Below are 23,708 nucleotides of genomic sequence, written 5' to 3' on the forward strand. Positions count from 1 at the left end.
CACCCCCAGTTACTTTAATAGTAAATTCCCTGGGAGGATAGGACATGGGGCAACAGTATGACAGATGCCTCTCTGGTCACACTGAATACACGCCTGTCCCTTGGTGGCTGGAAGAATACAGATCTAGGTAATAAATCCATGGAACACAAATACGGAAGATGGAGATAACAAAACATGTCCATTGTGAAGAGATGTTAACAAGGTAAACAGACCTCTAGGAAGGTTCTTACATGGCCATAAAGGGCCAGCGGTTTTCCCACCTTGATTTTCTACCACCAGCACATGCTTTCTGCTCTCTGCTCGTCACTTCTCATCATCTTCCTGGCTCACTGTTTGGTTTTCATTTTCTCCATGCCGTCCTGCCTATGATCACCTTCTGATTTGTCTTTAAGCTCAATAAACCATCTCTAATCTCTGCCAGGCAGTAGAGGGTACAGGTGAAGAGGACAGGCAGTGAAAAGGCTTGAGTTAAGAGTCTGGGTCCTGGAGCAATTAACATCTCCAAGCCTCAGGGTTCTCATCTGCAAGTGGATAATAACAGAACCTACCTTGTAGCTTCTGAGAATTAAAAGGGATGTTCCCGCATGGTCTTCACAAAATCAGCACCTAGAGGTCAATAAAGGTTACTTATTATTATGTGACATTGTGACCAGATAAAGCAGCTGATGTCAGCCCAAAGCCTGACCAGTTCAGGCTATTAGCTTAAGTTAAAAAAAAAAAAGTAAAGCAAAAAAGAGCATTAAATACCGGGATGAATTACATATCCCTTCCGGAACAGTCTTTGACTACGTAGACCTAGAATGAACCAGGGGCCAGAAGGAGAACAGTCCAGCTTTCACAGCAGTCAGCCTTACTAGGGCCTCCCGGGTTGGCCTTCATAAAAATAATAGGAAATGCTGAGTCATCCTGCCCCTGGGCTGGGGTGGGGCTGAAATCCTCTGTGGCAAGCCTCCCCGCGGAACCTTCCAGCCTACTCCATCCACTTTGATCTCATGACCACACGCAGCTGACCTTTTCTTTGTCTTAGCCCCATGTATGCCCTCTTCTCTCACCCACTGATCCAACTGGTTATTTTCCTTCAATAGGCACAAGCCTCCCAACCTCAGTTCTTGAGCTGCAGCCAAATGGGCAGGCCCTCTTACCTGGGAATTTCCACCTGCTAAGCAGGGGGGGCCTTGAGCAGAGAAAGGTGCTAACTTTCTTCCTGGGAACGTTGCTCAGGTTTTTCTTTTAAAAGAGTTAAATGAGAGGAAGAAGCACATTTTAAAACCTGCTCATAGTGGAAATGGATGAACATGAAGGAAAGGGGAAAAGTTAGATGTGTTTTGCAGAAGATAGATGAGTGCAACTACTTTATTAACCTCCTAATCCTATCTCTGCAGTCTGAGGGCACTGCCAGAACTACAAAGATGGCTTGCCATCTCTTCTCTGTTGAAAATTCTCCCCACAATCAATATCAATTTGGGTAACTAATTGACCCTTGCTTTACACGGTGGGACTGCGAGATGAATGGTTGGTTTTGATTTTCAGGCTGCAGAGCTCTGCAAGCACTGCAGATGTCCAGAGTGAAAAGACTGGTCAAAACTATAAAAGAAGCTGCACAGGAAATGCATTTCAGCATCTTCACTTACTGGACCAGAGAACCTGTACTGGCAAAATACTTGCTCTTTGAAGTCTTGAGTATACGGCTGCCAGCCCCGTGTGCCCTTCTAAGCCCCTACTTCCTATTTCTTCAGTTGTGAAATGCAGAGTGGTTAGAAGTCTCATGCACAAGGTCTGAGCGGTCACAAATATCTCCTCTGTCCCCACTGCTCCTCCTGCAACCCTGACCACAGCCCCTGCAAGTGGAGGTGGGAGTGGCTGGTAGGTCTGAAGAGCAGCCACCACCAACTCTGCCACTTCCTTCCCTCTTGGGTTCCAAACTCTGATAACTGTCCCCTGCCTCTCCCCTCCCAACAGGTGATACAAACATAGTCACCCCATTGTGGCACGCACAAGCTGGCTGTGACATCTTTTTCTGTACTGATCACCGAGAGTGGCTATAGTGTGGGTGAGTGCTTCCTGCCCCGCTGCTCCATACATGACCCTCCAGAAGGGACTGAAGAGGATGCCTTCCTTCCCTGCAGAAATAGGGTACCACTCTTGACAGGAGATGTGCACCCCTATTCTGCTCTCTGGTTCACAGAGGGCACTTGAGATTGTTCTTCTTGGCCAACACGTTAAAAGACTTGCCATTTGCTCGCTAGGTCCTAAAAGTTCTGACTTCAACATTTGTGCCAAAGATCAAATCTTAGGTTTTCATTCTTATTCACATTTGTTTGCAGACTGAATTTTTTTTGCAGGCCTGGGGTCTGTGTGTTCATATTCATTCCTTTGGTTGTTAATGAAATGAACCGACATGAACTCTCTCATTTAGCTTGATTTTTGTTATGAATTATTATTGAGAAATGGGACAGAATCATGGAAGAACTGAGAATCGTTTAACTGCTAAGGATTATACAAATTATCCATTTTCTGCTTATAAAGCTACTATATAATCATCGTACACGCTATGATAAGTCCAGTAAAGTTTGAATCACCAAGATAAAAAGGGCAATAATCTCACTACCCCACGGCTACAACTGTCCACATTTTGATATATTTCCTTCCAATCTCTTTTTCCTGAAATTTTTAGTGGGAATAGGAGGCCTATTCTTATTACTAACACCCTTCAGCAAAGAACAAGCACTGTGCCAAGGAGAGGGACATACATATTTGCTAGTATTTCCGGCAATTCGACAGGCAGGTGTTGCTGAGGTTGTGGAAACTGAGTCCCAAGAAGATGAGTTAGTTCAAACTCACATCTCACTTGCCCGGCAAAATTTTCCGAGATGTGGACTCCAAACTGAAGCCTTTTAGCAGATTTAGTGGAGAGAATGAAATGATGAGAGAGGAATGCAGAAAGGTCGATGCTATTCTTAGTGAGAGTCAGATCTGTCCATTTTATTATGAAATCCGACCTACTGAGAGAAATTGCTTTATCTGAAACAACAAGGACCTACTGTATAGCACAGGGAACTAAAGTCAATTTCTTATAACAACATATAATGTAATAGAATCTGAAATATATATATGTATATGTATAACTGAATCCTTTTGCTGTGCACCTTAAGCTAACATTGTAAATCAACTACACTTCAATTTAAAAATTAAAAAAAAGAAATTTATCTGTACACAGTCTTTTTAAAAAGAGAGATTTATTTCTTCCTGAATCCAAAACTTCACTACTTGTCATTATAAGCTGACTAGAGAGAAATGGAGAGATACCTCTGAAACATCTACAAAGCAGCTTGGCTGGAAGTACGTACACCAAAGGAGGAAGGAGGATAAATCCTTGGCAGTTTGGGCCACATTCGACACAGTACGAGCCTGGGCAATGTCTCAGCTGCCAGGGACTGCCAGCTGCAGATAGTCACGACTGTGGGGTCCTGGGCTATTGGCCAGACGTGAGTAACAACAGCGAGGACACACATGTAATTGGAGTCCTGCTAAAAAACATCTGGGCTCAGATAAAAATATCTATTTAGTAATTCCTGTGCCAGCCAGCTACTCACTTTGGGGCATTAAAATAAGCACATACAAGGAATGGCTTCCTTGGCAACAAGGCATTTCATTCATTCAGCAAATATTTATTGAGCACTTGCTATGTGCCAGACACTGCGTATGTAGGCTGGTTGGATACATCAGTGAGCAAAACAAATACAGATCTCTGCCCTGTGGAGCTGGCTCTTCAGCGGGAGAAGATAGCCATCAGGCAGTAAATGTAACTGAGGCAAGTTGTGCAAATTCCACAGCATTCCATGGTTTGGGTGTGAAGGGCAAGCCTGGCTTGGGGAGCTCACAAGTAGAAGGTCAACCAGAAGAGGCATGTGGTCCCTCCATCTGTTATTCACATGAAATTAACTTGTTAGAGGGGTGGGGAGGGTACAGCTCAGTGGTAGGGTATGTGCTTAGCATGCACAAGGTCCTGGGTTCAATCCCCAGTGCATCCATTAAAAAAGTAATAATCATAACTTGTTCTCAATGTCAGGGTTTGCTTTTATTTCCCTCTGTCATTTTATTTTATTATTATTTTTAAATTTGTAAGATGTTTACATTGTTCAGTATATTTAGAGAAGTGTCACCTCCATCTCTGTCTTCTCAGTCCCTTTTCCTGCCCCTTCTAGGAAACAATTTTTTACTAATTTTTGACTTATCATTCCAAGGATTTTGTTTTGGGTAAAAATAAACAAACATTCTTATTTCTCCTCCCTCCTTACACAAAAGGTAGTGTTCTATACCTACCTTTTATCTATCTACTTAATCTTTGGTTCTGAATCTTGCTTTTAGAGAGCTGTTTCTTTTCTTTCCTTTTCTTTTTAAACAGCTGCTCTGTTTTTTACTTTATGTTATGTAACAAGTCCCCTGTTGATGGACATTTGGATTGTTTACAATGTTTTGCTACCACAAATAATGTCAGCGTGAATAACTCCCTAAACACATTGTTCTGAATTTATAGAGACTCTTAAAAGTGGAATTGCTAAGTTAACAGGCAAATGCAAATGTAGCTTTGTTAGTTAATTCCAAATTACTCTCCATAGAGGCTTCTGCATTCCCAACAATTATGACAGCACTTGTTTCTCCACAGCCTCACCCACAGAGGGCGCTATCAAACTTCTTGAGTTCTGCCAATCAGATAAATGAGCATTCATATTTTTAAAATTAAAAAATAATTTTTTTCTAATGGAGATACTAGGGGTTGAACCCAGGACCTTGTGCATGCTAATCACACACTCTACCACTGAGCCATATCCACCCCCCTCATTTTTAAATACTTATTAATTCACTTTTCTCTTAATATAAGCAAGACTGAGTAGCTTTCTAGATATGTGAAGGCCATTTTCTTTTCTTTTTTTTTTCTTCTTTGAATAGCTTATTCATGTTCTTTGTTCATTGTGCCTCTTTTCCAGGGTTTTCCTGAGTATTCTTGCTTGCTCACTTTTCTTATGTACGTGAGAATTAACTTTCTGTTTCCAGAAAAAAAAAAAAAAGGCCACTCTTAACATGATGACAATAAATGTATGTATTAGCTTGGGGAGAACTGGCATCTCCCTGGTGCTGCATTGTCTAAACCGAAGAACATGTCCTGTCTCCCTCCTTGTTCAACTCTACTTCTGTGCTTCACAGGAGTGCTTTGAAGTTTCCCTCCTATCTGTTCAGCACATTTCTTTGTACTCATTTTGTGAAACCACAACAGGATGCAGCTGAACTGGACGTGGCTGGAGAAAAGCCCGCAATCATGCTGACTAGTCTCACTCTAAACTTATTACCACAGACCACAAGCGGTGCCTTCCTGGGCAGTCACACTGCCCCGGACGTCCTTCAGTCTCCGCTCCCCAGACAGCTATCCACACCCTCTCCCCTCCCCTCCCCATCCTCATCCAGCTGATTGTCTTGTTTTCTATCCTCACCGAGAAAACAACACAAAACAAAAATGAGAAGAGAACTTCTGCAACTTTCTCATAGGGTAATTAATGCCGGCCACCCAAATTCAAATCTGTCCACCCTCTGGGGGAAGAAAAAGTACAGATTAATACAGAGAGAGAAGCTTGTAACTTCAGAACAAGGAGACAGAATAATGCAAACTCCAATTTAGATATAAATGGCAAAAAAGAAATGCAAGGACAGCAGTCACTGTGGAGTCTATCCCAGACATCAGACTTGTGAGAGTTCCATGGAAGAGGAGAGAGCTGCAAGGTCTGGGGCATAGCAGAGGCTAACATCAGCTGGGGGTCAGCCCCAGCAGGAGGTGGTGGTGGGGCAATCAGGCCTAAGACTCTGAGCTGGCTCGCTCGCCTCTGCTGGGCTCCCCTGGCCTGCCCAAAGTGCACTGCTCCATCTTGACCACTGCAAGACCGGAGGGTGTCTGGGAATAGTGGGGTCGCCACAAGAACGAGGGCCCCCTCGTGACTCCAGGGAAGTCTAGAGGACGTGTAAGGTCTCAGTTTCCTTGGCTGAGGCCTCTTTTGAATTCAGTTGATGGGGTTGAAGGCCTAGAGAACTGTCAGTCACACTGGGAAAACAAGACAAACACCAAGCAATTACTGACCAAGACAGAATGAAACAGCTTATGTTTACACACTGAAAAATCTACTAAATTATGCAGTAGAGACAATTCAGAAATATTACAGTTTATAATAAGGCACTAATCATAGGATGCAGGGAATAAATACAAAAGATGCTTGAGAATGGATGCATCTCCTGTGCTGGAACCATCAGGTCACGGATATCTTGATGAGAAGAGGGGGTCTAAAGCTAAATTTTTATCTCTGGCATAAAGACTGTTAAGGAGGCTTGTGTCAAATAGATCTGAGAATGAGCAGGACAGTGGATGTACACTGGTGACCATAAGGTTGTTTACTGACATGTTTCTTAGGAAGGTCTCAGTTTAACCACCAGAGGGCAAGAGAACACAGAAACCATTCCACGATTTATGGTCTTAGAAATGTTTGGAATTGAAGCACTGTATAGTTGTTTTTGCAAAAGCAAACAACTAAAACAATCAAAAATGTGGCTCTTTTGAAAAAATACATTTTAAAACTGCATGTCTAAAGCAGAGACTAATTACTGTTGACATTGAAACACATTCTTGCTTTTTTATAGAGTCAGAATTTCTTCAAATGATGCAGGCATTTCTTTATAGATCCTTAAATGCTCAGCAAAAAATGTGGGAATATGCCTGAATAATTTGACCTAACATTTTAAGAAACACTTCCATTTGAAGATCCCATAGAAATGATCAAGCCTCTAAAACTTTAATAAGGGTCCAGAGCAGTGATGAATTTGATAAATCTCAGAAGTAGATTTCTCTGAAGAAGGTGATGTTATTCTCAATATAGCACGTGATGACATTTGTTTAATGGACTAACAAATGTCAGAACATTAAATGAGTTGTTCGTTAAAAATGAACATGTATTTAATCTACCAGATAAGTCAGAAAGGAGGTGGGAAGAGGGAGAGAAGGACCTGCCCTTTCCAGTAGATGGGGGACAAAAGCGGGCTCAGACCTGACGAAATCCTGAGACCACTGGCCACGTGTCTGCTCCCTCCAGGGTCCATCAGCTCCTCCCACGCCACTCACCCCCAACTGCAAAAATGACTCCAACGGAGCTTCAAGTCCACAGGCCTCAGACCCAGATAGAGAAATTGCAGCAAAGTTCCTCCAGGCTTGTAAAATGTGCTGTTCACATACTTAATTTGAGGGTGACAGGAGAGTATAAACCCCCCTGGGCTGGTCGTCTACAAAGCAGGGTTCTGGCTCTAAGGTGGACACTACCTGGGAAAACTACTGAACCTCTCTGTCTGTAGAACTTTCATCTCAGAAAGATGTGAGGCCAGGTGACTCACAGATCCCTACCAACTCATCGATCCTAAGATTCTGTTCATTTTGTCCCCATCTCAGTTAACATGTGAGCCAACAGAATGTAAGATGCTAGTCTCTGCACAAGAAAATATGTAATTTAAGAAAGGACTCTTGAAGACCCTGCAAAAGTTAATCTGTACCAATAAAATTTCAGACCTGAAAGCAGGATATAACGAAATTCATTTCATTTTATTTTATTTTGTTTTATTTTATTTTATGTGCTGGGTGGAGGATGTTGGTGTCATTCAAACCATGCTTTCAGAGGCCACCTTCGGCTCGGAAGTACAGTCTGCTTTTACACATCTCTGAGTCTTACTGAACTATAAACCTCAGGGCTCTTAGATCACTGAGCAATCAAAGTAGCAACTAAGAGAATTAACAGAAGGTAGGACAGCCAGTTCTAACACTCCGCTAGGCTGTGGTGTGAGGAAGCATTACCTCCTGCCCAGATTTGAGACCATCTGTACTGGTGAAATGCATTCAGCTCTAATTACCAGAAGAGTCAACCACAGAAGCTTAAACCACAAGCAACAAGAAATTCAGAGCTAGCTCTTCCAGGGGTGGTCAGCAGGTCAGTGGTTTCACCCAGAGAATTAACTCCTGCCAGTTACCAGATGTCTGCCCCATAAGCAGGGAGGGATGAGTGGACAAGTGGAACTTTCTTCTTCTGCACTTTTGCTCTTATCAGGGAGGAAAATCTTTCCCCCCAGCTGACTTGCTCTTATATTTCACTGACCAGAAGTAGATCACGTTTATTTCTCACTGGTCTGAAGGTTGGGAAGTCCAAGATCCAAGAACCAGCTGAATGCAAAATCCTCAACAAAACACTAGCAAACCAAATTCAACGGCATCATAAAAGGATCACACATTATGATCAAGTGGGATTTATCGCTAGAATGCAATCATGCGTCAACAGTCACAAATCGATAAATGTGATATACTACATTAACCGAATAAAGGATAAAAATCATGTGATCATTTCAATCAATGCCAAAAAAGTATTTCTTTTATAAGGGCACTAATCCCATTTACAAGAGCTGTGCCTTCATGACCTAATTATCTCCCAAAGACCCCCTCCAAATACCATCACGCTGGAGATGAGAGGGTTCAACATATGAATTTGGAGGGGGGCATAAATATTCAGCATCCACCAAAGGAGTTTTAAAATATTTTAGTTTTCGCTCTATTGCATAGATTATTGGGTTTCTCTTGCCCTTCGGCTGTAAGAAGCCGCTGTGTTGAATAAGCAGCCAGATTATTCCCAGGGATGTGATTGGAGACATTTCCTAGGGAAGACTCTTGGCAGGCAAACAAAATGCATCGTGCATGTTTCTGTAGCAGCCCAACAGAGCGCAGCACTGCACCGCTCACTCCCTCCTGGGGACGGAACTGTACCAGTTATCAAATTAATTTCTTCTTTCTGAAATGCATAACACAGTTCCTGGGCTTCTGTCTATTCAAGAGTTTAGAGCCAGCACCTGAGACAAAAGGATTTTAATTGCATGCTGATAAAATGTCAAAACTATTGTGCTTAAGATTACTGTGCATTTCGTTTTTAAATAACGCCTCCAGGATTACAAGAGAGATTTGCCCCTGTGAGTGAAATCCGGTTTATAACTCATCAAAAAATCCTAAACCTATGAGCAAGTTCTTGTATTCTTCTCTCTAAGCCGGTAGACTGTGTCTTTCTACCTTTCCAATTGCACAGCAATACAGGACACTAAAGTGAGTAGTCGGCAAATTTGGTTAACCTATTTTAACTTTAAAGGGTGGTTTTTACCACTCTGTGAAAACCCTAATGATGAATAAGGGTCGGTGTTTGGGGAAGTTGCTTATTTCACAGAACATAGCTGGTGTGCCTCATGTTAAACCATGGGGAGCTGTCTCAGAAGGTCACCTTCTCTAACAGTATTTCTCGCTTTAAAAAGAAACACCCAAAGATGACAAGGACATGGCTTGACTTTCAAGGTCATCCAATGAGATAAAGAGGTGCTCTAGGTTAAGGCAGAGATGTTTGACCAAAGCGTGGTACCGCCACGTACTGAGAATAGTCAGGGTGGGCTGCAGGGTTTACAGGACAATTGCTAAGAAAATTGCTAGTAGCTAGAAAAGCAGAATCATCTCCCAAAAGGGAAGTTTTTGTTTCTTTTGGGGTAAGACACATTCTCTGAGGGAGTGATTAATGAGAGGCAAGGCACAAAAGATCTAAGGCATTTGTCACTATCCTTAGTATTTAAGCAATAAGGCAAAAATGTGTATATCCACATATACATACATACATATACACAGAAGTTTATGTCTATTGGAGGTGATGAGGCATCCTTCACTCACTTTGCTTACTCTCCAGTCCAACTGACTCTTCTTGAGTTCAACAGAAGAGTTCAGATCTGTATCTTGGTTTTAAAAAACCTGTTCAAGTCTGAAGTTACAAAACAAAAAAACACAAATACCCTAGTATTCTGATTAGCAAATCACAAGCCGTTTAGCTGCTTGAGCTCTTTCGCTTGCAGCTTGCAGCCCTTGAAAACCTCTAATTCCTCTGTTAGACTCTCCAGGGTACACAGACACTGCCTCATTACTTTGGTTAATAAGGATTGCAAATGAACCCCCAGGTCACATAAGTGCGCTGCTCACCACTGCTTTAAAGAAACCTTATAGCAGATCCTCATGTAGCTAAAGCAGCTCCCTTCGTGTGTGTGTGTGTGTGTGTGTGTGTGTGTGTGTGTGTGTGTGTGTGTGTGTGTGTGTGTGTGTGTGTCTGTGTATGTGGGGGGGTGGGGGGGTGGGGGGGTGTATTCCTAAGCTTGCTGGGGGTTGTAGCTAGGCAACTTGAAGCTAAGTTGTAGCTGACAATGTAAGATAAATTTGGGGGGCAGTAATTAGGTTTGTTTGTTTGTTTGTTTGTTTATTGGTGGTACTGGGGACTGAACCCAGCACCTCGTGCAGGCTAAGCACACACTCTACCACTGAGCTATACTCTTCCCCTTCAAGATAAATTTTTAAATGTTTAAATAAACTTCTCTATTGAAGTTTAGCATATGTGTAGAAAATTACAAAAATGTTGAGTACAGCTCAACAAAGAATTACTATCAAGGTGATTAATCACAGAGAACTTTCCAGAAGGAACTGTCAGCCTACACTGAAATGCTTTAAGAGGAGAGAGAGGCCAGTGAAGGGACTGCCGTGAGACCAGAGGAAGACAGCTTGACACATGTCCCCAAAAGCTGGAAGAACACGGAAGTTGGTACTTGATTCTCACCTGCAAGGATGTAAGGTGAGGGACTGGTTAGAGCTGCCTGAGTAAGAAAAGAGAAGTGCAGTGGAAGCAAGCCACACTTCCTCCTGTGGTGGACAAGGGTGCTCACTGCCCGTGGGCCAAGTTGACATCACAGACGGCCACCATGCTGTCATCATCTTCATAAGACCCCAGAAGGACACCTGAGAAGATGAGGATATCAACCAAAAATGGAATCAAAGGTTAATCTAACAAAGAAATGGAAAACTTTACTTGAGTCAACCTGAGGATTATAACCTAGGAGGCAGCCTCTCAGAGAGCTCCAAGAGCTGTTCCCAAGAGGTAAAGGGGGAGGTCAGTGTAAGTGTGATTTTGACGAAGGGGTATGCTGCTAGTCACGGGGAACAGACCTCAATTAATGGTTTCAGTGCTTTTCAAAGCAGGTGAAGATGCAAGAATCAGGTTCATCAAAAATTTCTCCTGAAAATATTTCACTATCTGAGGGCCACTTCTGTCATTTCCCAGAGCACAGAGTGCTTCATCCTGATCTCTGCTTTATACTGTAGACCAATGACTGCAATGGCCAATGGCTTGACTCTTGTAGAACTGGATGGTGGGCAATAATCTTTATTTTACAGTCCCTTCCATTTTGGTCTTAATTTCAACCAAGGTTTGGGAGGCATTTTGTGACCAATTTGTCCCACAATGCTAGGCATGCTCATTCCCAGGTCAGGTGAGGATTTCGTTGATGGGCCACTCAATGTGCTATCCCTGGCCTAGGCCCTGTCAACAGTGGCCAAAAGCCTTTCTACCACGTGTCTTGCTAGTCTGTTATGGTCCAGGAAATGGTCTCCTCTTGTTGCTTCTTCCCATGTCTAGAGTTACACTATTATAGTCATCCGTCTTATAGGACTTCATATGTGGTCAATCATTTCAGGTCACCTAATCATCATTAATTTTCTCTGAAGTTCAGTCACACATTTGGTAACATAAGAAACAATAATCTTGCAAAATAGGCAGAATACCGGTAATAATAGCTAGTAACAAGAGTAGGTCATGAGTAAGTATTTAAGATAAGAATTTCCATTAGGTGCAACCTAGTAACTCCCTAGGTCAGCTGACTGTTCTGCACCAAACACTATCTTGAAGGGAAATGATGTATTGACGTTGTACGTAAAGTTCGCCAAAGATGTCTGCAAGTCCAAGGCGACTGGTGGGTCATAGCGACCCCTGACAGGATTGAAAAGGAATGTTATCTTCTAAGGAGTTACATGGCTGACCAATGAAGGAGAAACACTGATCTCTATGGCTGAGCAAGTATTTCTGCCATTGGGGAGGTCTGCTTAACACAATGCAGATCCACAATGCACACTAGAGGGGAGGGAGGAAGTCAAACCAGGCAGAGAAAACTTTATGTTTAAATTTTTCTTGTCTTGTCTTAAAATAAGAATTTTTATTTCATCAAGGAGAACCCAGGTCCTCTGGAAGAGGACCTGAGGGGGACTTATAAGAAATCAGACAAAAGTACAGTGCTTGAATCAGAAAATAGTGGAATTAGAAGAAGGCACTTGATGGGACGGAGGGGGAGGGGTGTCCTCAGAAATGCTTCAGAAGAGGAAGGCCAGCATTTGGATGATCTCCACAACAAAGAGAATTGCAAACAGCACCAGCTTACTTAAAGTGCAGGTGTTCTTTTTCTGTCATCCTCTTCCACAGCCAGATCCTAGAGAAGACAAAGGTAGGAAGTATAAGGGGAAAGGATGGCCCCTCCCCAGTGCTGCTCTGGGGGGACTTCAGCTGATGCCTGGGAGTAGGGATATGAGGTAAGATTTAGACTTAAAAGGGACTGGAGTTTTTAATACCTGAAAATAAGACCATTGTAGAGATCAGAAACAGATGCCATTTGCCCAAGACGTCCACAGGGCCAGGAAAAAATAATCCAACATGTTGTGTTTGAGGGTTGCTCATTCCATAAACTGGCTACGTAAATTTGAATGTCCCGAGCAAGTAGATGAAAAAAGTCTACTAGTTATCATAGGGTTGAGGTGCAGCCTGACGTTCGGCTCCTTAGGCAGGATTCTAGGTGAGTCAGAGATGCCTTTTAATTAAAGTCAGAGGCTAAGAGTAGGTGACATCAAGTTCTCCCTGGAACTTCAAAGCAGGAAAGGTGAAAATGGCCTTTTGGACACCTAAGCATCCTAAGAGTGGACAAGAGTATTTACTGAGTGTGGTCTAGGTTTTCTCCACAAGCTTCCTGAGTAGAAATAATCTGCCTCAGTGGTTATCATTTCTCTACCCGGCCCTGTCACAGCACACCTGGAGTCAAGTATTTGACTCCACTTGTAGAGGCAGTGGCCCAAAAGTAATATAAGATTGTAAACAGGAAAGGAAGAAGATTCCACACCCTAATAAGTGAGCAAGTGGAAGGAACCTGGGATGTTCAGCCGGAAAGAGACATGAGGGATTCATTTTGAGAGCTGCGGCCTGTTTCCTGGTAGCTGTCATCATGTGCTTCCAGACGGCCCAGCAGCCCCTGTGAGTGAGGGTGGCAAGCTTTGTCTTAGGAACCTTTGTGTCAAGTTGATAGTCAGCTATCTTTTAGGAGAGATGGTTATTCTAAGACCCTTCCCTTCTAGCAAGCTCCCTCTCCTTTGAAATGTCCAGTGTCAAGGAGAGAATAATTCTTCAGACATGGAACTTGAACTCAAAGGTGGGCTGAGAAGCAGGCCAGGATGGAATTGCATATCTTCGGCTTTGTGTTCCTAAGTCTGTATCTCAAGGAGGAAAAACATTCAGAATTGACTCCTAGTGCAGAAAGGGAGGGATTCTGGCTTCTAATCCATAGCGACTTTAGCCAGAATGGAAGAAAGAAATCTTTGCAAATCTCAACATGTCAAACAGAACTCAATTTAATGATTTTAAGTTACTTTCAAGGCCCTCAGATTCCCATATTCCCTGTTGCTATTACCAGTTTGGAATTCCAAAGGAATATGAGGCTGCCTGGTCCCATGGCTACTTGGCCTTTGGGGTGAGTGGTGGACAGTAGCAGAGAGGAGGCCCAGCCAGAGAGAATCGTACTTTTTTCTCATCAGCCACTCAACCAACTTCAAACAGTCACTATTGAGACCTGTGCGACACAATTTTGAAATACAAGAAAACAAGACCAAAACTCTTTGGCAAGCAACATCTTAAATCTCACATTCATCTAAGAATTCTTGCCTCCCACTTCTTATCCTTATTTTTCATAGCATCTGTAACATATTTCAAGAGCAGGCATGAAAAATAAACTCCTTTATGCCCTTTAGCAGAATCATTCCAAAACCTGTGTCATAGATTTATGGCACTGATTTAAAAGGGACTACCCAACCCTATCAACCTCACCTTTGGGGGCAAGGGTGATCCACTGCCATTATCACAGGATCCCTGAGCTGTTTTATTTTAGTAGTTTGTAGCGGTGATGAGTTGAAACTGATCCACTAAACACTCTCCTAGTGAACACATGTTGCAAGGCAGCCAGCTAAGCTTAGAACTGTAATCAATCCACATGGATAAAGAAATAATCATTATAAATAATATTTATTGAATGCTTGGTATGTGCCAGGCCCCACTTAGTATTTTATTCCCATGTATAATCTCATTTCCTCATCAGAGTAGCCTAATGAGATAAGAACTATCATTATCCCTCCTTGCTACAGATGAGGAACTCAAGGCACAGAGAGGTCAAGGGACTATTCCAAAGCCAAACAGCATGTAAGGGCTGCCATCTGGATGCTGCCCAGCTGGGCCTGTTATTTTGTATTCATTCACCCAGTAACATAATAATTCAATGCTCCCACTAACAGCACTTTCGGAACACAACCAATTTGCTCTGAGACGTGCAATTCTAAAATTTCCCTACATACCTACGCCTCCTGCCAAGCATTTAGCCTTTTGAAAACAGAGAAACAGAGCCAGGTGGGTCTGATTTAATGAAAATCTTGAGAATGAGTTGAAGGTTTCTCATTAAGATTTCTGAGCATGACCTGATCTGTTTTTGTATCTTAAAATGACACTTGAAAGTGTGTCTTAAGAGTGGGTCTGTTATGCTATTTTTCTCTTTAAGACAAATGAAAAGTCCAGATATGTCAGTTGTGGGTTGTAATTTAGTTCCCTGTTCAATTTCCTCTGAAGACAACATGCTTTTCCTGCCTTCTAACACCCAGTCGTCATTGCTAATTTTGATCTTGGCAACATTCATACCAAATACTACCAGTCCCCCTGCTCTGCTCCCCTGAGACTTCATTCCTCCTACTTTACCCCCACTCTGTTCATTTGACCCAGCTTGGGCCAGGAGACAGGGTTCTGGCACATTTTAAATCAACTGGGACAAGTTACAGTTAAGAGTTAGGTTTCTGTAACAGCAAAGAGGTCATAAAACACAGGCCGTTAGGGTCAGGTTGCTACACTTAGGGCAGAGAGGTCCAGTTTTGACAGACATGGAAACTCGGCGGGCCTTTGTGTTTGTGGGGCCAAGGGCCAAAAATAATGAGAATTATTTTTCATTCCTGTTTCAAAATGTTCTATTAAAATGAGAAGGCAAAATACTGATTACAATGCATGTTTATCAAAATGTGTTTATTGTGGTAAAAAACACATGACATAAAATTTATCATTGTAATCATTTTTAACTACACACCTTGTTATGCAACAGACCTCTAGGGCTTTTTCATCTTGCAAAACTGAAACTCTATATCCATTGAACAACTCCCCTCAGCCCCTGGCAACCACCATTGTACTTTCCGTTTCCAAGAGTTTGACTCCTCTAGACACCTCATATAAGTGGGCTCATGCAGTATTTGCCCTTTGGGGGCTGGCTTATTTCACACGGCATGATGTTCTCAAGGTTCATCAATGAGATTATCAAAAATTTAATCAAAATCAAGTGATGTTTTAGTTTAATTTTTGAAAAATAGTGTTAAATCCCAAATTTTTCATAAAAATAAAATGATTCACAGTTTTTACCAGCCATGAGAATGAGCCCCTCAGATCTCCCTTCAAAGAGCAAAATGGCCATGAAGCGCACAGTTGTCCATGGCCGCTACAGCCACAGTGCATGCAGGACTGGCCTCAGTGTCCAAGCTGAGGCTATGCTCTCCCCAGGAAGCTGTTAGAAGCTGCAAGGCAGGGAGATGAGGGCTTAGTCTTCTCTGCTCAAAGCAGGACACTTCCATTCTGGTGCAGTCTGCACACCAGAGATCCCCACGGGCTGGCCAAGATTTTCTTGGAACTGTACTGCCATCTGAGACTCCTCCTACCCAAACTTCCTTCCTTTCCTCTCTCCTTTCACAGGTATTACACCTACTTTGTGGGCTAATGGCTTTTCCTGCCCTCTCCTGCTTCCTCTTCCCTGTCTCTTTCACAGGCTTTCCCCCACATAAATCTCTTGCACTTGACTCTCTCTGTCTTGGCATTTGCTTCCTGAAAAACTCAAACTGGAGCAATTTTCCAGCACTTAGTATCCATTTAGTTGACACGGTAAAGAATTGGTATTGCATTTTACTCATGTTACATCTAGGTCAACATATAAACAAATTTTAAAATAACAGAAATTAATATTGCAAACTATTCCTCGGCCACCATAAGCAATTGCTGAGAACGCTATGCTCTGGAACCACAGATTGGACTATAAGGAGAAGCCAGAACAAGAACATTCAGCACTAATGGAAAATGGCATTTGATTGTGGAAGAATCTGTTGCATTCAAGTTATCTGAGGAGAGGCATTCCATAGTTAATTTGTCTTCTCGTTACTAACCTTTTTGCAACTCAAATCCTCATGCCAAAGTAGTGTCCACCTCTAATGTCTGCTGTGGTAAAACACAGACCTTCAGGGCACTCAGACACCATCACCCATTGTTTTAAAGGCCTTTGGGGAAAAGTTGTGGATAAGTGTTTCCCTGGGTCCTGAACAGTATTAGTCATGAGAGTAGATATATAACTTGACATGTTGTACCACATCAGAGCTGAGCTCTGGATCACAGTGACAGGGCATTGTGTGTTTTAAATAAATTTATATTTCCTGTATCTGTAAAATACAGAGGTCTAAAGCACAGGGCTCAGGACAGAAAATCATCTCACCTGGATCTAAGGATGGTGGTGACCCTTTAAAATGGCAGCCAAAGAACCAAAAGAGGGAGGCAGCCGCAGCAGCTCCTGAGCACCAGGGAAGCATCAGGTAGTCCAAAGTTTCCAGCTGCACTTGGCTGCACCTGCTCCTTAGCTGGCTCCAGCCTGTGGGAAAACCAGGATAACAGGTACTTGGCAAAAACGTTTGTTTGGGGGGGGGGTACTTGTTGAATGAACGAATCAAGGAACCCAGCCAATGCAACAAATCCTTTGCTGTGGTACCTTCTTCTGTGCTCTCCATAACATTTTCCCACTCTCTCAGAAACCTTCTACATGCTCTCTTCCTGTGTGAAATTTCTATTCAAGAAATAGAAAAGCAACTGCACCCCAACACGTAGCACTATCTTTACATTTGAAAGGCAGTTCACTAATCACAGTTCAATTAGACCTAAAATGAAGATGATTCCATATGCTAAATGATTCTTAAAAGTAAAATTCTATATTTATTTCGGTTTCATCATAAAAATTCCATTGCAAGCCAAGATGGAGTAACAGGGACCATATTTATTCTCTCACCTTAAATAGCTAGAAAAATAGACAAAATATAAGAAACAACTGTTTTCACACATTGGAGGACAGGCAGAGCAGATCCACGACCTCTGAAAGAAAGGAAATAAACAAGGTGAGCTCTACAATTACATCAGTTTACTGCCTGGAGGTAGTTTCCAGGCTGCTATATATAAAATAGATAAACAACAAAGACCTACTGTATAGCACAGGGAACTATATTTAATATCTTTTAATAACTTATAATGGAAAAGAATCTGAAAAAGTATGTATATATGTGTGTGTGTGTGTGTGTGTGTGTATATATATATATATATATATATATATATATATATATATATATATATATATATATATAAATGAATCACTAAATTGTAAATCAACTATTCAACTATACTTCAATAAAAACTTTCAAAAGACCATACCAGATAAATTATGAAACATTATGGACAGAGAACAGAGATAAGAATGAGAGCAAACTTTCATCAGAAACCATGCAGGGCAGAAGAGACTGGTACAATATCTTTGAAACATTGAAAAGAAAAAAATGTCACATTAGAATGCTTTACTCAAAGAAAATATCAGATAAATAAAAGCTGAGACAATTCAGTGCCAGAGAACCTACACTAAAAGAAATATTAAATGAAGTTCTTCAGGCAAAAGGAAAATGATATTGGTTAGTTCTATCTTAGTATATCTTCTGCTGATTGATATACACTCTGAGAGATTAAAGTCATGAACACACACACACTTTTGTCTTACATTTAGGAAGTGTATATAAATTTAACCCAATCATGCCAAATATGCAATAAGCCAAATTCTTACCATGTAAAATATACTTTCTGTTCATTGGTTTGAAAATTGGGAGGAGTAAAAATTAGTTTATTATTTAATTTACTGAAAGAATTTACTAGATGAACTGTAATGAACCCATTAAAAGTACTATCTAGATTTTACAGGCTCAGTGCCTGCCAGTAGCATAAAACTTGACCTGACATCAAGCACATTCTACAAAATTATCAGCAGGTATCTAACCTCACAGAGCCTCATTTGATTAACATATATCTAATAATAGTTACTATATAAAAACAAAATAATTTATTAAAATGGAAACCATCTGCCAAAGAATTATTTCAAAATTATAGAACTCCAGAGTCATTGTTGCAGGAAGCCTCTATGATAATCCCTAATGATCTCTACTTTCTTATATTCATGCTCTTGTGTTCTCCCTCCCAGTCCTACGTGCTGGACTTACTGGCTTACTTCTAACACATGAAATATGGCAGAAGTGTTACTTTGGGGATTAAATTATAAAACGATTAGCTTCTGGTTCTTGCTCTCTCCCTCTCTCTGCTCACTGGCCCATGGAAAGACAGTTGTCATGTCATGAGGCAGCCCTGTGGAAAGGCCCAAATGGCAAGTGATGGAGGCCTGTCAATGAGCACATGAGTGAGCTTTAGGGTGGACCCCAGCGCCACCACTAGCTGAGCTGTTAGATGAGATCACAACCCCAGCCAATAGCTTGATTGCAAACCCAGACAGATCTTGAGTCAGAGGCACCTAACTATGCTGTGCTTGGATTTCTGGCCCACAGGAATTCTTTTAAGCATCTAAGGGTTGGGGGGATTTGTTACACAGCAGAGAATAACTAATACAGCTATTACTCAGCAGTTTCACAATCTTATTCATGAGGAAATTCTGAAGCCTCTTTCTACATAATGTATGGGGAAATAATTCTACTTGCAACTTTGTGTCCAATGGCATTTTCAAGAATTGGTAAACAAGTCAGCATGTGGAAAGCTATTATATGGAGATTCAAAATCTGTAATAATTTGGCACCATTCAACTATTGTCACCAATGAGCAATGTGGTAAGAGGACAGTTTACCAGGAACCAAAGTAACACTGCCATTATTCAACTCTTGTTACTGTTTTAAAATCTTAGAGAAAGATTAGATTCTTTTAAAAGTGTTTCAGAGAGATATCTATAATTGCTGATGCTAGGTTCAAATTAAACAACTTTCTACCCATACAAATGGGTGAAATTACATGATGACTCATTAATTCTCCCACTGAACAGAGCTGCACACAACCTTTTGGCCATCTGGCTAAGATAGCACCTTTGGGACTAATAACCGAAGACTCTCTGGGACCTAATAATTATATCAGACTAATACATGTAAGTCCTGCTGGCTAAATGACATCTGGGCTGGAGCCATGAGACAAAGAAGATGCTGATTAAAATAACACTGGTGGAGCAGTTTAAAGTTGATAATATTATTTATCATTCACAGTTTCATTTGTTTCTCACCAAAAATCTTATGCATTAGATACTATTTTTATTATAAAGCTCTTTCACCATGCTACATTCTTTGCCATGTATCTAGACAGGGCTTAACAACTCCAAAATTCAGAGACAATTTGCCTCTAACAGACTAGTTGTTGATCCTTTAAGCCATGAAATGCCTTCATTTCCAACATAATGAGAAAAATCCTACCATCCTACCGCCTTCCCAATCTACCCTTGGCTGGACTTTGAATTGCTTATATTTCACATTGCTTAAGATAAAAAAAAAATTTTTTTGGTTGCTTTACTCTGGTTTAATGAGCCAAATTCTCTGAGCCAACGACTACCTTCCCTACCAGGCCCATAAACAAAATTGACTGTATTTGTTATAGGAACAGGCAGTCCAATGACATGGTAATGAGTGCCTACTGTGGGATTTTTCATCTCCTGCAGAAATTTACAGCCCCATTCACCACAGCATCATATGCCTCCTAGAAAAAGAAGCAATGGGTAGTTTATTCCCATCTAGAAATTGATGTGTAGCCAGGGGTAACATGTGCACATTCACATCTGCCTAAAGCAGGGTGTAAAACCTGCCTGTGAATCAAAGATACTCGAGAATTTTTAAATCACAGAAAGTCAGAGATACAAGAGGTAGGCTTTTGCCACCAAGCTGCATGTCCCTGAAATATGTGCCTTAATCTGTCACTGCTCAGTTTCCCAGACTGTGTTCTCTCTGGGTCCTTCTGACTCTAATGTTTTAAGATTTGTGAATGAGTGGGGTTGGTTTAAGGAATCTTCCTAAGCTGTGCTAGCCATGTGTTGGATCATTGATGCCATCTAACATTTGCCATGGGTGCTTTGGATTAGAAGACGTAGTATACGTGGAAGGGTATTACAGTATACCTATGGCTAGCAAGGAGTCATCAAAAGTTAGAAAAATTTTTGAATTAAAAAGAAGATAGGTTTTAAAATCACATGTTTGGCAAAGACCACTAGTGGTGTCCCAATTTCCTTTCTCCTCCATTTCCTTTATATTAGAACTCCTGGTTTTAAGCTGGGTACATGGTCATCTGAAGCAAAGGTATTTCTCAGTATCGCACCAGTAGATTGGTCATGTATCTAAGTTCTGACCACAGAGATATAAACATAAGTGCTATTTGCAATATCTGAAAAATGTGCTGCTGGCTGGAATGCAGACAAGATGACTGGAGCACAAGCAGCCATCCTGAACCATGAGGTGGAACATGTATGCTGAAGATGGTGGAACAACAAGATAAAGGAGGCTTGATCCCTGACACCATGAGTGCTATCTATACTAGCCCTGAACTATTTCCAAGCTTCATTTACATGATAGAGCAATAAACTGCTATCTTGTTTTATGTTACTACCATTTTGGATTTTCTGCCACTCACAGCAGAATTAATCTTGCTGACAAAGCAGAAATATTTGTATCTCATTTTAATGAACTTACGTAGATATGCATGCATAAGTATGTAGGGGTGTGTGTGTATGTGTTGGGTCCAGCCATCCAGCATCCATTCTCCCAGTATCATTCTGATTTCCCTGTAGTGAATTGCCCCTTTCTTGCTGTGTGATGCCATGGTGGATGATCAAGAACAGGTGTGTAGTCCCTCTTTAATGGATCCAAGGGAGTCCCCAGAGGTTCCCATCGTCAGGTCTTTCTTCTCACTGCTCTGTTTCAGCGGGAGGCAAGGTAGAGATTCTTAAAGCTCAGTCCTAAACACTCTTCATTTCTTGACTGTGCGCCCCTACAGAGGAACTTACCATCCACATCAGCTTCTACTACATCTATAAACAGGCGATTCACAAAATACCTCTCCAGCCTGAACCTTCCCTTTGAATTCTGTACTCATGTATCAGTCAGGACTCTGGAAGAAATGAGTGATACACTTAGGTTGGTGCAATCTGAGTGGGTGGACAGAATATAGGGAAATTATCGGAAGTAGCACAATGTTCTAAAACAAGCAAGAGCACAGCCAGACCCTGGAGGGTGAGGGGTTGGTGGGGAAGACCATATCTGACAAGAGCTGTGACCTCTGGTTCAGGGTTGCAGCCAACCCACAGCAATTCTGCAGGGAAGAAGCCAGGAAAATCAAGGAGTGATCCACCTCACTGCTTCTCCTTCTCTGATCTCCTGCCATTGCTCCCCATTGAACTAACCCCATCTGAAGCCAAAAGCAAAGGGAGTTTGTTGATGCAGGTCAGCCTCCCAGGGCTGCAAACAGGGTGGAGGGGAGGTCTGGAGATGCAGATAGAAAAACTGCAGCACAAGCCATAGACCCAGTAGCCTACTTAACATCCTTTGATGTCTCAAGGTACCTTAAATTCAGCATGCCCCCAACTGAACCATTCATCTGACCCCTCCCAAGATTTAGCTGGCCTGGTCCTTTTTCACTGTTCCTAATCTTAGGATATGGTACCGTTAGCAAGGTATTTAGGGAAGCCAGAAACCTGGAGATCACTGCTGGTCCCTTTCTTCCCCTCTCCACCCATAACCAGTCTGTCACCAAGTCCACCTAGTATTATGTAACCTGAGTTCAGCAAAACAAAACAAAATCCACTGTCTCCTGGTACTTTGATTTTTGAGAAGAGACAAGCAGACAAGGATGGAAGTCCAGGCCAGGACCGCCAGATCTCCATCCAGGGTAAGCTCTGTTTTTCAGCCTCTCTCCAATCTCAGGAGACCCCTATATTCTTCAGGTAAAGCTTCTTTTTGCTTAATTTAGCGAGAGTTAGTTTCTGCTGCTTGAACAAGAGCCTTAATGAACAAAGCAAAATGTTTAATTAGGAAACTAACTGAAAAAGTACTTGGTCTTCAAACATGTCATCACTCTTTAGAACTTACAGGGTGTCTGAAACTCGTCTCCATTTTTGAGTATCTTCTCTAAAGAGAAGCAATAAAAGCTAATTTTTTAAATTAAAAAATATAAAGTACAGCTATGTATAATTCAACCATAACATGTGTCCATCTGTGAACAGCGGGCATCTCTCAGAGGAGGGACTAGAGGTGATTTGTATTTCCTCTTTGAGTCTTTGGTCCCCATTTTTTTAAATTGTGAAAGCATATTATTTTGAATTGGGTTTTACAAAGTAAGTGAATGGTATCTTAAAAAATAAATTGTACTCTACTGATGCTGGAAAAAAAAATAGTAAGAAGTCCTGATACTGCATACTAAGGCAAATAGCAAGAAACAGTTCTTATAGAATTGTTTTTTTCTTTTGGGGGGGGTAATTAGGTTTGTTCATTTATTTATTATTATTATTATTATTTTTTTTTTTTTAACGGAGGTACCAGGATTGAACCCAGGGCCTTGTGCATGCTAAGCACTGTGTTCTACCACTGAGCTATACCCTCCCCACCTTATAGAATTGTATTAAAAACACAACTTAGGTTTGGGTTTTGGATGGGTGTTCTCACAACACACACATGCACACACACACAGTAGCTGAGGTCATTCACTCAGTGTACATGTATTCATTCATTGTATCAGATTATACTCTCTTAACTACAAATAGGTTAATGTTCGACTAACAGATTGTACTTTGGTTATGTGTCTACGTATAGCACATAGTCTATACAGGTCTTAGAGATACAAATGAATAAAATGACTCTTATCCTTGAAACACTTGGAGGCTTGTGTGGAGCTACACAAAGTGTGGCCTGTGGACCACCTGCATCAGAGTCACCCGAGTGACAGTCTGATGAAGGTGCCTAACTTCTTCCCCAGGAAGAAGACAACACGTCAGAGGTGACATTTAAGTTTGATTTTAACTATACAAGAGCTAACTGAGCAAAGAAACAAGGAACTGGAATTGTAATTAGTAAGACAAAGAATATTCAAGAACATAATTCTAGAGCCTCCCAGTTTACTAATTTGTTAATAACATGTCATAAAACAGTATTATAGATTTATGCTTTTGCTGCTGTAAGAGTTAAAAGCTGACTGCTGGCAGTGTCCATAGCCTGAAAGAATAATCAACATATTTATTAATTTTCCTTCTGCTTATACTTCAAGCAGGTTAATTGTTAGACTGACAGATGGTACCTTCAT

General features: G+C 41.5%; 1 protein-coding gene and 1 long non-coding RNA gene across 2 annotated transcripts in view; both read right to left on the reverse strand.

Moving 5' to 3' along the window:
• IFRD1 (interferon related developmental regulator 1) overlaps window positions 1-830 on the reverse strand; it is a 43,495-nt gene extending 42,665 nt beyond the window's left edge. The window contains exons 1-2 of the mRNA XM_064487429.1: window positions 748-830; window positions 549-606 (exon numbers count right to left, since the gene is read on the reverse strand). The gene's annotated coding sequence lies outside the window, so the exon portion shown is untranslated. The remainder of the gene's footprint in view (window positions 1-548; window positions 607-747) is intronic.
• Window positions 831-17,408: 16,578 nt separating this feature from the next.
• On the reverse strand, window positions 17,409-21,806 carry LOC116154052 (uncharacterized). The gene is made up of 3 exons (XR_004137891.2): window positions 21,421-21,806; window positions 21,107-21,329; window positions 17,409-17,438 (listed from the first exon to the last, which is right to left on the reverse strand). It is a non-coding gene; the product is annotated as an uncharacterized LOC116154052 (long non-coding RNA).
• Between the last annotated feature and the right edge of the window lie 1,902 nt (window positions 21,807-23,708).

The sequence above is a fragment of the Camelus dromedarius genome, chromosome 7 (assembly GCF_036321535.1).
Source record: "Camelus dromedarius isolate mCamDro1 chromosome 7, mCamDro1.pat, whole genome shotgun sequence".
Lineage (NCBI taxonomy): Eukaryota > Metazoa > Chordata > Mammalia > Artiodactyla > Camelidae > Camelus > Camelus dromedarius.